We start from the raw sequence: 13580 nt of genomic DNA, 5'->3' as shown, positions 1-13580 counted from the left end.
GCCAGCTTACAGAGTTTGATGATTCATAAGCCGCAACAAAGGCTGTGTCAAACGATTCCCCCCCACATCCCTTTCTTTCTTCCCGCCTAATGTTCCCGAATCAAGCAGCTTTGTGGCCCAATGAAAAGAGCTTAGTCATTGTGTAATTTCATTCATGCAGTCGATGATGATGGGACATGTAGGCCTTAAAGGGATTAGCTGAAAAAAAAACATGATTACTTTGACAGTGCAAACCTGCTCCAGACATTAGGGGCGGAGCTCTAAAGAGGAAGCCCCCGGTGTCGGTGAGTCAGGCTCTCATCGGCCCCCAGGCTGTAAAAGTTGCTAAAAGTTTGTTCGTCATATGTGAGAGTCAACAGTTCACACTTCACATTTCTGTATAATTTCTTCTGCTTTCTGTTTCCCATAATCATTTTGCAATGAGTTTCATGCGTAATCAGATTTATGGCTTTCTATTTTAAAGTTAGTCTTTTAGTGGTGAGGGTATTTCCATATTTCCACTCTGTCTCCCCTCTATTTCCCGTCCATGTGCACTGTCAGAAAAAGAGCTCAGAGACAACTCAGTTTCCAGTCAGAGGTGTTCATTTATTAAAACTGATTGAGCGTGAGCGGAGGATGAAACCGAAACAGAGACCTGTGGCCTCGTTGACTTTGGGCTTAAAATGTCCAAGAACAAAGGATGGGAAATAGATCATTACAATCGCTATTATCACAAAAACCTTTTATTGTCCATGAAGTCAGGTGGGGCTGCACTCAACAAACGTGTTTTAATTATTTAAAGTGGCAAACAAAATACTTACAGTTTAATTGCTGTTGTCGTGTTGAAGAGCTGCAGTCGGAGAAATGATGAAGCTGTGTTACTATCACAGATATGTCTTGGATCTAAACCTGCACCTCTATTACTATTTCTGACACATCCACAGATAAACACAATGTCTATCTATCTATCAACCCATCACTTTTCTATTCCAGCCCCCCAAATGTGATGTGTCTATCGCATCCAGGCTTCTCCCAGCGGGGGGTTGCCATTCACTCCGAGCTCAGGCCACGGTCCTTTCATCCAGGTCCATCCAGTAGGTGTTTTTGTATTTATTTTTCTAATCAGTGATCACAAACAAAGCAGACAAAGGAAGGGACGACTGGCTGTTTGCCAAAGGGAGAAGGAGGCGAGTGGAAGGGAGAGAGGGAGGGATGGAGGAAGGGAGGGAGAGAGGGAGGGATGGAGCGACAGTGGCTGACGGGGAAAGGGTGGAGAGGGGGAGTGGATAAGGAACGTAGAACGAATGAGCGTGGCAGCAGAGACAAAAGGCGCGAGGATGTGTACAGTGTTTTGTTTTGCTGAGAGCGCAGCCGAACACAGAGAGAGGCGGGGTCATCAGCGTGTCACCAAAAAATAATCGCATTCCACCATCGCCTCTGGAAGCTCTAAGCGATGCAAAACAGCACGCTGGGACTTTTTTTTTTTTTTTTTTTCCTCCCTCTCTCTCTTTGTCACCTCGGCAAATATTAGCTCCCCTCTCGTCCTTTTCTGGGGCTGGTTCTCGCTTCAAAGCCGCACAGATTTGTGATTGAAATGAATTCTTTTTACTTGTCAGCAGCAGGAGAAATCTGTCCCTCTCTTTTGTCTGGGGCGATGCTCAGGCGGCGCTTTGTTGGGAGTCCCCCGCCCACCCCCCCGCCGCCGCCGCCGCACCCCTCTTCTTCTCCTCACCCCTCCCCGGCCACTCCCTCTGGCGAGTGCTGATTTTTTGATAATAAGCCCAGAAGTAATTTGTCATGTGGACCCAGACCAGTGTGCGCGCGGCATGTGTGCGGTTTGGGACTTGAATGGCGATGGTGCAAGTGCAGGGCCACGAGAGGGGGAATTACGAGGCTCACGGCGAGCGTCGATTCATACGGCCAGCGGGAACGTTGTTTTGCTTGTAAAAAGCTTTTTTCCCCCCGTTTTGTTTGGTGAGGAGGACGGGGGTGGCTGTCTGAAATCTCAGCGCTTTCCTCTTGTTAGTCAGTCAGTCAGTCACTCAGCAGAAGAGGAGCCGCAGAGCAGAGTTTATGAATTTTTATTTTGCCTCTGGAGTGCAGCTGCCTCACGACCGTGGCAATTTGGGAGTTAAATTGCTACAATCATCAATAGGTTATTAATCATTTTTGTTGATTTTAAAAATAGAGTTTATTAAACGATTTTAAAGCCACTTGCAGGCATCAACACACATGTGTAGGTTAGAAAAGCTGGACTCAACAGCGACCTCTCCTCAAGCTGTGCTTCACAAAGGATGTTGAGCATAAAGGTGCACACAGAGGGCACATACAGTATTATTGTGCATTGTGTGTGTGTGTGTGTGTGTGTGTGTCTGCTGGCCACAAAGAGGTTGGCCTAACTGTGGTTTCATATACTGTACATCCCTTCCCCCCCAATGCATCGCACAGGTTTTATGGCCCCAGTGGGACATTTATGCTACAGTGAAAGTGTGAGTACATGAAGTGTGTGTCTATGTGTGTGTATGTGTGTATGTGTGTGTGTACAGTGTGAGGAGTCCCATCTTCAAGCATCTTTACATTACTGCAGGAAAGCAAAAGAAATCTGTTGATGTATTTTTTGTGTTTTGGAGTCACTGAATTATTAACACGGTCCAGCCGGATCTGTTGCTGCTGCTGAGCTCGGTCTCCAATAAAGTTAAAAAGATATTTATGATGATGCGTTCAGTGGACTGACTTGGCCCCTTACACTCGAGTTGTACGAGTTGCCGCTTCCTGATCTTTCCGTTGCCCACGGTGACATCAGTCAAACAGCACTGACAGCTCCGGCGGTGTTCACAGAGCCATATAGTCTTTACATGTGTGGTGGTGGTGGTGGGCTAAAGGATTGATGGCTGATATCATTAAAACGATGACCCCATCCAGGAAAGTGAGCGTCTGATAGTCTGATGAGATTGGAGAGAGTGTCAGGGGTGGGACATGGGGGAGGGGAGGGATGAAGCGTGTGTGTGTGGAAGTGTGTGTGTGGAAGTAACAGGGCTGGTGTTACTGTTAGAGTGTTTAATAAATCAATGCAGGTCAAGTCTGAGAGCCGGATGTCACCCAGATGGCCTATTGTTAGGGGGATTTGTAGAGTGTGTGTGTGTGTGTGTGTCTGTGTGTGCAGTTGTAGTTTAGCAGCACTGAGGTTTCTCTGTGCATATGTCACATCTAATGAGAAGTATTGAAGCACAGGGATGTGACCTCATAGTCTCCACACCTCTTGTAAAATGATACCATCACACACACACACACACACACACACACACACACACACACACACACACACACACACACACACATGCCCATACAGTGTTATCACAGACCTATTTAAATGCTCCATATGCCCTTTACATCCTCACACGTGCCTTTTGTTGCCCATTGTATAGTCTGAGTCAGTTGGTGCTGTTTATAATGACTCTATTGATCTTGTTTTGGTAAATGCTTATAATTAGATTATTTAGCATCATTACATGCAATTTGGTCATTATAAAAGTAATGTCATGAATCTGAAAGCAACACAATATTCGAAATGTCTTCAGTCTGAGGCATCCGCTTTTATTATTCATATAATCACTCGTTGCTGTGGCTTGTGCTCTGTATTTGAACAGCTGATGAAACCATCATAACAACATAGTTTGGTTTGGACTCGATGTTTTTTTTTGTGAATCGTGTAGTTTTATCAATGAGTGGCTGGAATAACACAAACTGACGGCTATTTATATGGAAATGTTTTCTATCACAGGTGCAGGACAGCAGCAGGTAGGATTAATTTATGAGGAACAGTGTTTACAACTCAGACTGAATTGCCACTTGGATCATTTAAAAGTCTGATACTTTCATTTGAAGGATTGCAAAAAGCAAAACAAAAAACAACAACGGGGGGAAAAAACAGCCTGGCCTGTTTGTTTGTTCTCCTTCTCCATGTCCACAATGGGCCTTTTTTTATGAGCTGCTCCTTAATTAGCAGTCTCAGAAGCTAACGCAGCACGGCGCACAAGGCGTCTGCTCTCTGATCTCTGTGAGGAGATATCCACTCACCCTCAGCACAACAATGAATACACTCACATTTTGTTTTGTCTGAGCAGCGAGATGAAAGATCCTTCAGACGACATCCAGAAAGAAAAGGCCAGTCAGAGAGAGGGAGGAAAGAAAAGAAAGGAACTCTGAAGAGGAAAGAGGACGAGGGAGGATTGTGTTGAAAGGTGACAATCAATTTGTATAAATCTGATTTTAAGTCTGTGTGTTGACGGTGAACTCTTTGGTCATCACCTACAGGACCTATGTCTTTCTTTATTCTTTCTTCTCCTCCTTTTTCTATTGTCAGACTTGTTCTAAGCTGCTTTGCACAGCTGTAATACCTTGCTTATGTAAGGCGGAGTGAGGGTCAGGGACCCAGGATGTGACAGGATTTGGGAGGTCTTAGGCTCCGGCATGTGGCCGCAGCAGACGGCGTCACTCTGGGAGTTAAAATCCAGGGATCTGCGAACAAGACAGAGCCCGGACGACGGTAGCATAACAAGGCTTCAGTGTGATTTCTCTTCTGCAGCCATCCAAATTAATAGAGGGCGAAGGAAAAGATACACTGTCCGACTTCATTGTTAATGTGAACTTCACAGACATAAAGTCCAGTCTCCAGAACCCTTACAGAAATATAGACTGACTAAGTGTCAGAGAGGAGGAAAGTTAATTTCAGACTTAATATCCAGAAAAAGCACAAAAAAAAGAAGCTGAGACATCATCACTCCAATGGTTTCGTGCAAATTTAGCACGGCTCAAGAATGGCACGCAGCCAGTAGGGAGTCATTTAATGTGCACCATTTGATAGGTCACACAGACAGTTGATATAGTCGGGGCACAGAGGCTGAAAATGGGCTGAAATTACTGCTTCTCTAAAAGTGACACACACTGATCCTTGGAAAAACTCATTTTTCTTTGAAATGCTGCCTTCTAAAAAGTCAGTCACCTCACATCATGACCTGTCAATGACATCATCAGGTTGGTTTCATCAGTGATGCACCTTCAGTAGTCAAACCGGCTGCAGAAGACGGAAACGTCCACCAGGACAAACAGGAATTAAGCAATCATTTTAGAGCACTAATATTTGGTCGTGGAGTCAGGCAAACATGGCCGACTCCAGGGGCGTGTGTTTAATTACACTTACCAGTGTGAGCAAAGAGAGCGCAGGCTGCAGGGTGAACAGGGTGTTTGATATGTGTGTGTGTGTGTGTGTGTTCCCCTCCACTGACTCTACAGTATGTGTGTGTGCATTTAAGTTTGTGCAATTAGGTAATGCTCTTATGCCAGCGACAAGAAAGTTAATGGTGAAATAATTTAGAATGCGTATCATTATTCTGCACCGCGGCCTCTTAATGTTAATCCCCATCACAGCAAAGTGATTCACACAAAAGCTCCTCACTTTCCTCTGAAAGCTGAGGAGACGGAGAAAGTGGTGCAATCTGTGTCGGAGAGATGAAGACCGGAGGTACAAACAGAGAGAAGAGGGATGAACCTCTGTGAAGTAGTTTCATATAAGTTTGAGCATCTTGTTATTGATATTATTTTGTCCCGTCATCTGCGTCCTGTTTGTTTTCGCACAATTCTTCATTTGTCAAATTAAAGGAAGCCATTTAATCTTTTTTTTTCTCCAAACTTCATGTCACGTGGGTGGAAAGGGAATGATTTCACCACTGATAAACAACTTTATTGGCCTCCGAGAGCGTCATTACAACAGATGAGAAGTACAATAAAAATGAAGAATATGAAACAAATCCCATTTCACACAAGCTGTTTATACAGTAGGACAGAAACAAAATAAATATGGAAAAATCAAACCCAATGATCTATGTAGTGAGGCATACAGCTATAATAAAGTGGTAAACAGACATCATTTATTATTATATACAGTAGTTATTCATACTGTAATGTTAAGGAATAGTGTATAAGGGTATGAATCAAAGCTGCAGTGTGTACGGTATGTAGAACAGTATATAACATAATGCCCATAGTGAAGTTTTCATTCAGATTCAGTCAGATCTCTGGATCAATTTATTCTCTGAATATAGTATGTCGGTTGTCAGGATTCCAGTTTTCATAAAGTTTTCCACTGTGTCTTTCATCTTGAGCGCACTGAGCCTCGGGTGAATCCTCCTCTTCCACATGATGCAACCATCAACCAGGTCTCAGACTCCTGCTCCTCTCTCTTCACCTCTGGCGCTCCTCATTTATGATTCACTCGTGGTTTTTGTCTCAGAAATCTTGAATCTACATCCTGCCTTATAGGCCCCGACTCGACTCGACTCGACTCGACTCCGCCGTCCAGAGAGGAGATCATGAAATGCTAACATGCTCCTTTGAACCTGTAGGAGGTATTTGATGTGCTGCGAGGAGCAATAATATATGTGTATTTGATCTGGCCAGCTGTCTGGACTGTCGGCTCCACGAGTTCCCCTTCACATCTCCAGCCTTTGTAGTGTGTGTGTGCACATGTACGCAAGCACACACACACACACACACACACCTGTGAGCTGGCGTGCATTCAAATGCAGGGGCAAATAAAGTTTCGTAGAGTTTTGGCCTTCGCTTTTCAACTCAAATGAGTGTTTCTAATCAAGCATGTAGTGATTCAGCTCTGCTGATCAATCTCAGGCTGATTCCAGCCACAGATTAGTTCAGATGTTCTGACTTTGAAGAGTTTGGGAAACTTTATATTTGGCAGTCGTAAAAAAAAAAAAAAAAGTTTAGTTGCCCTTTCTATTTCCGATCAATCGGTGGGTGGATCATGTGTTCATTATTTCTTTGTTTTGCTGCTTTGTGGGTGGACCACACACACACAGACACACAAATACAGCAGCCTGTTGGTATTTAAGTTAGCTGAATCAAAAAGTCAAAAAGTTCAAGCTTATTACTGGAAAACAAAATGCTACATCACACTCCTCCTCCTCTTCCTCGCCACTGTCCGTTACAACAGTTCCTGTTTTTCCAGCTGCTCTCTGCTCTTGTATTCCAGGCCTCTTTCCACAATATCTCTCTGTCTCCAACTAATTATTGGGAAACTGGACAGGCCTTTAATCTCCTCAAAAGACCAATATTATACTTGTCGACTTCTCCACGTCCCTCTTCCTGTGTCTTCCTCACACACTCACACACACACACATGCTATCCTGGAGCGTTTTGCCCCGGTCCCTCGTAGCCGTGTTTCAACCTCTGCTCACTGATTAACGGCCTCTTTCCCTCCACTGACACGCTTCGTTCTTTAGCTCTTTAGCCGATCACAACAATGTGGTAGACCATCTATCTCCTCTCCTCTTTCTCCCACACTCCCCCCACCCCCATTCCCACTTGCTCTCTGTTCTCTCGCTCATTTTTCTCCCTTTGCTCCGTTTTACTTGTTTCCTCTTCCCTGTGTGCTCTCTACACTCTGCCAGAGACACAGTGTACGATTTTTCTCTTCTCTCTTTTCTGCGCTGTTTGTTTTTAATGTATGGTGTTCCAACACCTGAGTGTGCAGGGCAGTCAGTTTCCAGATTAATGCCTTCAACTTCACAAACAAAAACAAAAATACAGAAAGTAAAAAGTCCCTTAGACTTTATAGTTGAGTTACATGAACTTCCCAGAGTTGCAAACAAAAGCCAGATATTAAATCTGCTCCTCACAGGCTGAAGTTAATTTTCATCAGCGTATACACATATTCTTTGTTCAGTGTTAACTGAGCTTTTCATCTTGCATCGTGCAGAAATAATTTCAAACACTGAATAGCAAAATTCATTGTCTCCTCTCCTGTCATCCAGGATTTAGGAATTTGGATTTTCAAATAGCTGAAATGTACCATACAGTATCAATATAACAGGGTGTAGTGTACTGGGAGTAATGAAACTACCTGAGCAGTGTAATAGCACTGGCACAACAGAAAACTCTGAGCCAGTTTGGGCGTTTCTCCAGTTTCTCCATGGTAGTGTGGCGACTTGTAACCGGGTTATTTTAAACCACATTTCTCTGACTTGCTGTAATTACACGCCGTGCTCAGGATGAATCTTATTGTTCAGCTCGGGTAGAAGTTTGGACAGAGTCAGTTTTGGACGGATTTTGGTTGGAATAACAGAAAAAGGGACATTTTGCTGAACTTTTTTTTTCTTTTTCTTTTTTGTAGTTGAGACCAATATTCTGGTTCATTTAGATAGAAAATACAGTACTGGCAGCACAAATTCAGACTAAGTCAAAGATATGGCAGTAAAGATATATGCTTTATAAAGGATACTGTACAAGCTGATTATTTTTAATGCAAGGAGATGGAAACCTCTGGTAGTGATTCTCGGTAACTTGCGCACATTATTTTGCACAGAGAACAACACACAAACAGCCGGTGTCTGTTGTTACAGCAAACATGTCTACTGTCAGTCTGGGAACACATCCATTTGCTTCTGGTGGCCAATACACACTCCAGCAGGTGATAATGTTCTTGAACAGAGCAAGATGGAAATTCTTCTTCATCTGAATTCACACTATCAAAATGAAGATTAAACAAAAATCTATAAAAATAAAAAAAATCAGTCTGAGATCAAAAGCATGGAGGCTTATTAGGGTTTTCTTATGTACTTTGAACTTGAGCGGATTCAAAGGTGTCACTTTCTCTGATTGTGAGCTGGTAAATAATCCCTCTCCTGCACCGTTGTCTGTTTGTGGCCTTTGTTATTGGAGCAAATCAACACTTCAGGCGCTGCAGTCAACAGATCCTAATTACAGGTGACACAGTTCCCTTGGTGATTATTGTGCTCCTGGATGTTTTATTTCCATTTCCCTTTCATTCTGCGCGTGTCTATGCATGTGTGTAATGGAGTGTGTAAATTGAATGAATTGAAAGAAGGCGCTGACCTTCACCTGGTCCCAGGTCAAACAACAGCGTCCCAAATCATGTTGTCAGGAGTGTGTGGGAAGGAATCCTAAGAGGTGTCCAGTATATAGTATATATATGTGTGTGTGTGTGTGTGTATGTACATGTGTGTGTGTGTGTGTGTGTGTGTGTGTGTGGGTGGAGGCCATATGAGCATCAGTAGGTCATCTCAGTCACTTATTGATCACGCTGGCCCTAGAGCGTGACATTAGTTGAATGTCAGGGGAAGATTAACACAGTATGTCTATAGACAGCAGCAGCAGCACATTTAATCCTGGACGTGTGTCATGGCAACGCCCACATGGTCACTCCCATGCATTACTGTAATGATTTGACCCCGCTTGACCCCATAAAGGTCTGATATTCATGTCGAGACTCACAGGAGCAATCGTACAAATCTTACAGCTTTGGTTCAGTTTCTCCAATCCGGCGTATCGGTAATGTTAATTAACAAGTGTTTTTCTCCCAGAGGAATAAACCAGTATAGCAGCAGCAGCAGCAGCAGCAGCAGCAACAGCAGCAGTTCCCAAATCCTTTCCCACTTCATTGCCCTCTTGAGAAGAAATGCAAAAATGTTGGCGGCCCACATCTGCCCCGGTAACAATACGGAGGCCAAATAATAACGATCGGACATTCAGGGCTGAGCTGAAAGCGCCGAGGCTCCATTTCTCTTAATTGTCCGACAGGGGAGAGATCACCTGTCGATTTCACCATCTGTCTGCCGACTCTTTCCTTTTCATTTTCCTGTTGCTAATTGTAACATTGCTAATTTGATTCTCCAGTTTTTGCCATGTAGACAGCGACCAAGTACACGGTGTGGTTCAATGATAGACATGAATATGATTAAAAACTCCTTTTAGATTTTTTTTTTTTTTTCTTCTTTTTTTTTTTTTACAGTTTTTATCTTTTAAAGATCATCTTGTTTTTTTGTTTTGTTTGTTTTTTTTAATGAAAAACATAATTTCATCTTTTTGGCAGTTGCACTGTTTTGAAAATGACTTGTCGGCCCACTTGCTATACCTTCACGGCTCACGGGTTGGAAATCACTGGGGTAAAGAGATTAAATGAGAAGATCATATTAGCGAAAATAAACATACCAATGTGCCAACATGCCTTGTGTTGCTCTACGAACAGTCCTGAACTCTGTGAAACATAAAAATAAGGGGGAAAAAAAGTTGAATCAGGTTCTTGAAGAGGCACGAGCTCGCCAGGTCTTTCTGCTGCTTCACATGAATATTAATCACTTTCTGGGGATGGAGGACAAAAATAAAATAATGTGCTTCAACTCCAGGAGGACGGGGGGTTGGGTAGGTAAGTGTGAGTGTATGTGTAGGTAAAGGCGTGTGTGTGCATGTGTGTGTGTGTGGTTGTCTAGTGTTTGTCTCCTCCACAATCACTCTCACACCTCATAAGGCAGATTTAGGCTGTTCCATATGGATGACACCCGTATATGACGGCTCCGGCTGCATCACAATGTAGATGGGAACCGGCTGTTTGTGTGTGCATCAGCAACTCTTCAGAGAGACAATTGGAAAATCTTTATTTTTTGCATGTGCAGACTTTTGAATGTCCACACATTTCACCATGTGTGATCTCTTCATATATCCGTCCATCATTTAGAGTAGAGAGATTTGCATGTGAAACCTACCTGTGATGTTTCTCCTCTCTTATATTGCTCTTTTCAATCCTGGTGTCGTTTACTGTGCAGAAAAAGATCCTTCATTGCAAAGCTTATTTCATCATTACTGAGATGTGGTGTATTATATCTATCTGAGGGACGGTTCCCGTGCCTAAAACCAGTCTCTATTCGTTTAGTATTCAAAACGTCAAATGACTGCACTCTCATGAATGCAATGCTCGGTTCTAGAGATGGATGATAACAGCTTTTCATAATACGCTTTATTGAAATGCTAACACTCTTACTTATAGTGGGGGAGGTGTCATTTTTAACCGAAAGTCATCATAATCATACCGAGCTCATGGGATTTCTTTTGTCTCCAGATGAATAAAATGCCCTTATTATCATCTTGTATGTGACTAAAGTAGGAAATTGTCGTGCATGTGTGTGTTTTACTGTTTTTGTCACATAAGAAAAGCTACCTGATGCATGCCCACCCCTAGAATAAAGGGAGGCTGAGGTGAATTTTATTATTTTAATTAATTCTTTTGAGTGAAGATGGTGATTGAAGATTTGATATAAATGTGCAGGAAGTCTGTTGGTGATCTACAGCTGTATTGTGATTTTTTACCGCCTGTAGTGGTGGATACTGTGTGTTGTTATCAGGCTGCAGGCGGAGATGGAGGGAGAGATGGAGGAAAAAAACAGGGAGGTTGGACAGGAAGAGATGGGATTTATGCTAACATGGTGCTGGGAGGAAAGGGGATTTACTTGGCTCTTTGTGAAGACTGATGTCATTACACCAGACCCCACCTCGACAGCCTCTTTCCCTCTTGACTTTGGTCTCTGTACCCCTATTCTCTGCTCCATCCCCGTCTTTCTATTTACCTTTGTCTCTGCCTCTGACTACTTTCTAATCCCCGGGGACACGCTTTTCATTTATTCTAGGCCTACACCTCCTTCAATACCACCTCACTCATGTCTTTAAGACTCCCTTTTTCTTTTTTTCTCTCTCAACCTCGAATCAATACTCTGCACCAGTGAGTGCGTAAATGTGTGCTTGTCTCTATCTTTTCTACACTCTGCCTTTACATTATCATCCATACAGATAGATTTAGATATACATTAAGAGGGCATTGCTGCCCACAGCTGAGATGCTGTCACTTCCTCTAGTGTGTACTTCATTATTACGGCTCCCACCGGTGCCATCAGTCATCACGCTGCCTTGTCCCACACGCCATAGGACGTCCAAGGCTACACACATAAACAACAAGCTAATGCGATGGCTAGCTTTTCCCTCGCTAAGTAGCATAGCACTCTGTGGTGCTCAGGCTGGACCAGGTCATTGTGGAGCTCACTGCTTCTGCTGCTTCTGCTAGATCATAATGGTTTGATTTCATATTGAATAACACTTGGAGGCTTTTCATTATCACAAATGCCCACCAAATTGCATTTAAATCAGAGCCATAGCTCAACGTAGTGGCGACAGGTACTTCCTTGTTCATTAACATGTTAGACTCGTACATATGCACAACTACAGATGAAGATACAGAAGTCCAGTACATAATCCTCAAAAAAAAAACACAACTTGTCATTTCTGCACATTTTGTGTGGTTTAAACAAGTAAGATATAATATAGAAGGCAGTTAGCAAATGTAGGTAGGTGGATGTTTTACGAATGGATGAGACAGAGCAGTTTGCTACGCTACGCTAACCTAATGCTGTTCTCCAGCCTCATACTTGCATAATTTCATCCAAAAAACTCAAACTATTCGTTCAATTGTCAGATGTGTTTAGTATCATTATTGGTTTCATTAAAATGTGAATGAACTCAGTGCCTGTACAGGAGCAGACAGCAGCCAGGATGTTTATATAACCTGACAGAAACTGCCTGGACTGGACTCCCCCTCCTTGGTTTCATATTTGTTTATTATTCTTCTGTGTGAGAAATCCATCTCATTCTGTCATTAAAGTGTCAATAAGTAGCAGTAAAGGAGGATAGTGAGTCACCTGTCCACTGCTGTAGTGCTGCACTCTGCCCACCTACGTTTTCAGCTGGTTTGAACTACGGGCCTACGGTTGAGGCGCTTTAACACAAGTCTCACGTGAAGGAAATGGAACAGCAGCAGTCACAGTTACTCTCACTGCTCGTCAGAAGAAAATTATCCCGACACCACACACACACACACACACACACACACACACAGTGGTTCATTTACACACATGCACACTTTCTTGCCATTTTTCAGCTGCCCTCTCTGTATATTTCATCATGGCAAAGCAGGGCACCGCTAACACGCCAGGCGAGTGCTTTCTCTTGTTCAGTGGCTCTCGCTGTCAAGGAGAGGGATTTTTTTTGCCTCTCTCCGTGACAGACTCAAGTGCTTCAATTTTCCCCTTGCTTGGAGAAAGTGACTGCATAAAACCTTTGGAGTCCGTAGGCTATCAGGGAAACAGCTCCACGCAGAGCCGGAGCCAGTCCTGCAAAGAATCGGGGGCTGGACTCCGAAGGTGGATCATGGGGTTAGTTAAAGTGGAGCAAAGCCTCTGTGCAAGTTCAGGAAGGCAACTTGGACGAGTGCTGCTCTGTTCACATGTGTCATAGCCAATATACACCGACATATATTTTCAGTACTGTTCCTCTTCTCGGCAGCTTCCACCTGGAAGCAGCACTGTAAATCCTAATGAGTCACTTTTCGGAAATTATGCAACCTGAGACATTTTCTTTGATGCTGGATCTTTGTCAAGTGAAAAAAACACACACATACAGGTGGTGTAACTCTCCCTCCTATGATCTCACCTACTTTACAGCCCCGATTCACTCTGTCAACCTCAAAGAGTGGGCGCCAACAAAGGCCGTCCTGATCAAACGGCCTCCTTGTTCCGTCTTTTACAAGTTGCACTTGAACTCACCACCAAGACTCCAGCCCGCAACCAGCCGCATCAAAACATCGCGTGCTGAAGGTTAAATTAAAATTGGACTGGAAAATTGGCTTGAAGTTGGTGCTTGGGAATTACTCTTGACTTAAGTTAAATTTTAATTGCCTGGTCGTGTTG

General features: G+C 43.4%; 1 protein-coding gene across 4 annotated transcripts in view; it reads left to right on the top strand.

Annotated features, from left to right (window-relative positions):
- The window catches only part of lrp8 (low density lipoprotein receptor-related protein 8, apolipoprotein e receptor), a 168901-nt gene that overhangs the window by 69229 nt on the left and 86092 nt on the right, over positions 1 to 13580 (top strand). The window lies entirely within an intron of this gene.

This window comes from Trachurus japonicus, chromosome 4 (genome assembly GCF_045865225.1).
Source record: "Trachurus japonicus isolate A0001 chromosome 4, Traja_1.0".
NCBI lineage: Eukaryota > Metazoa > Chordata > Actinopteri > Carangiformes > Carangidae > Trachurus > Trachurus japonicus.
This window is presented reverse-complemented; position numbering and strand designations above follow the sequence as displayed.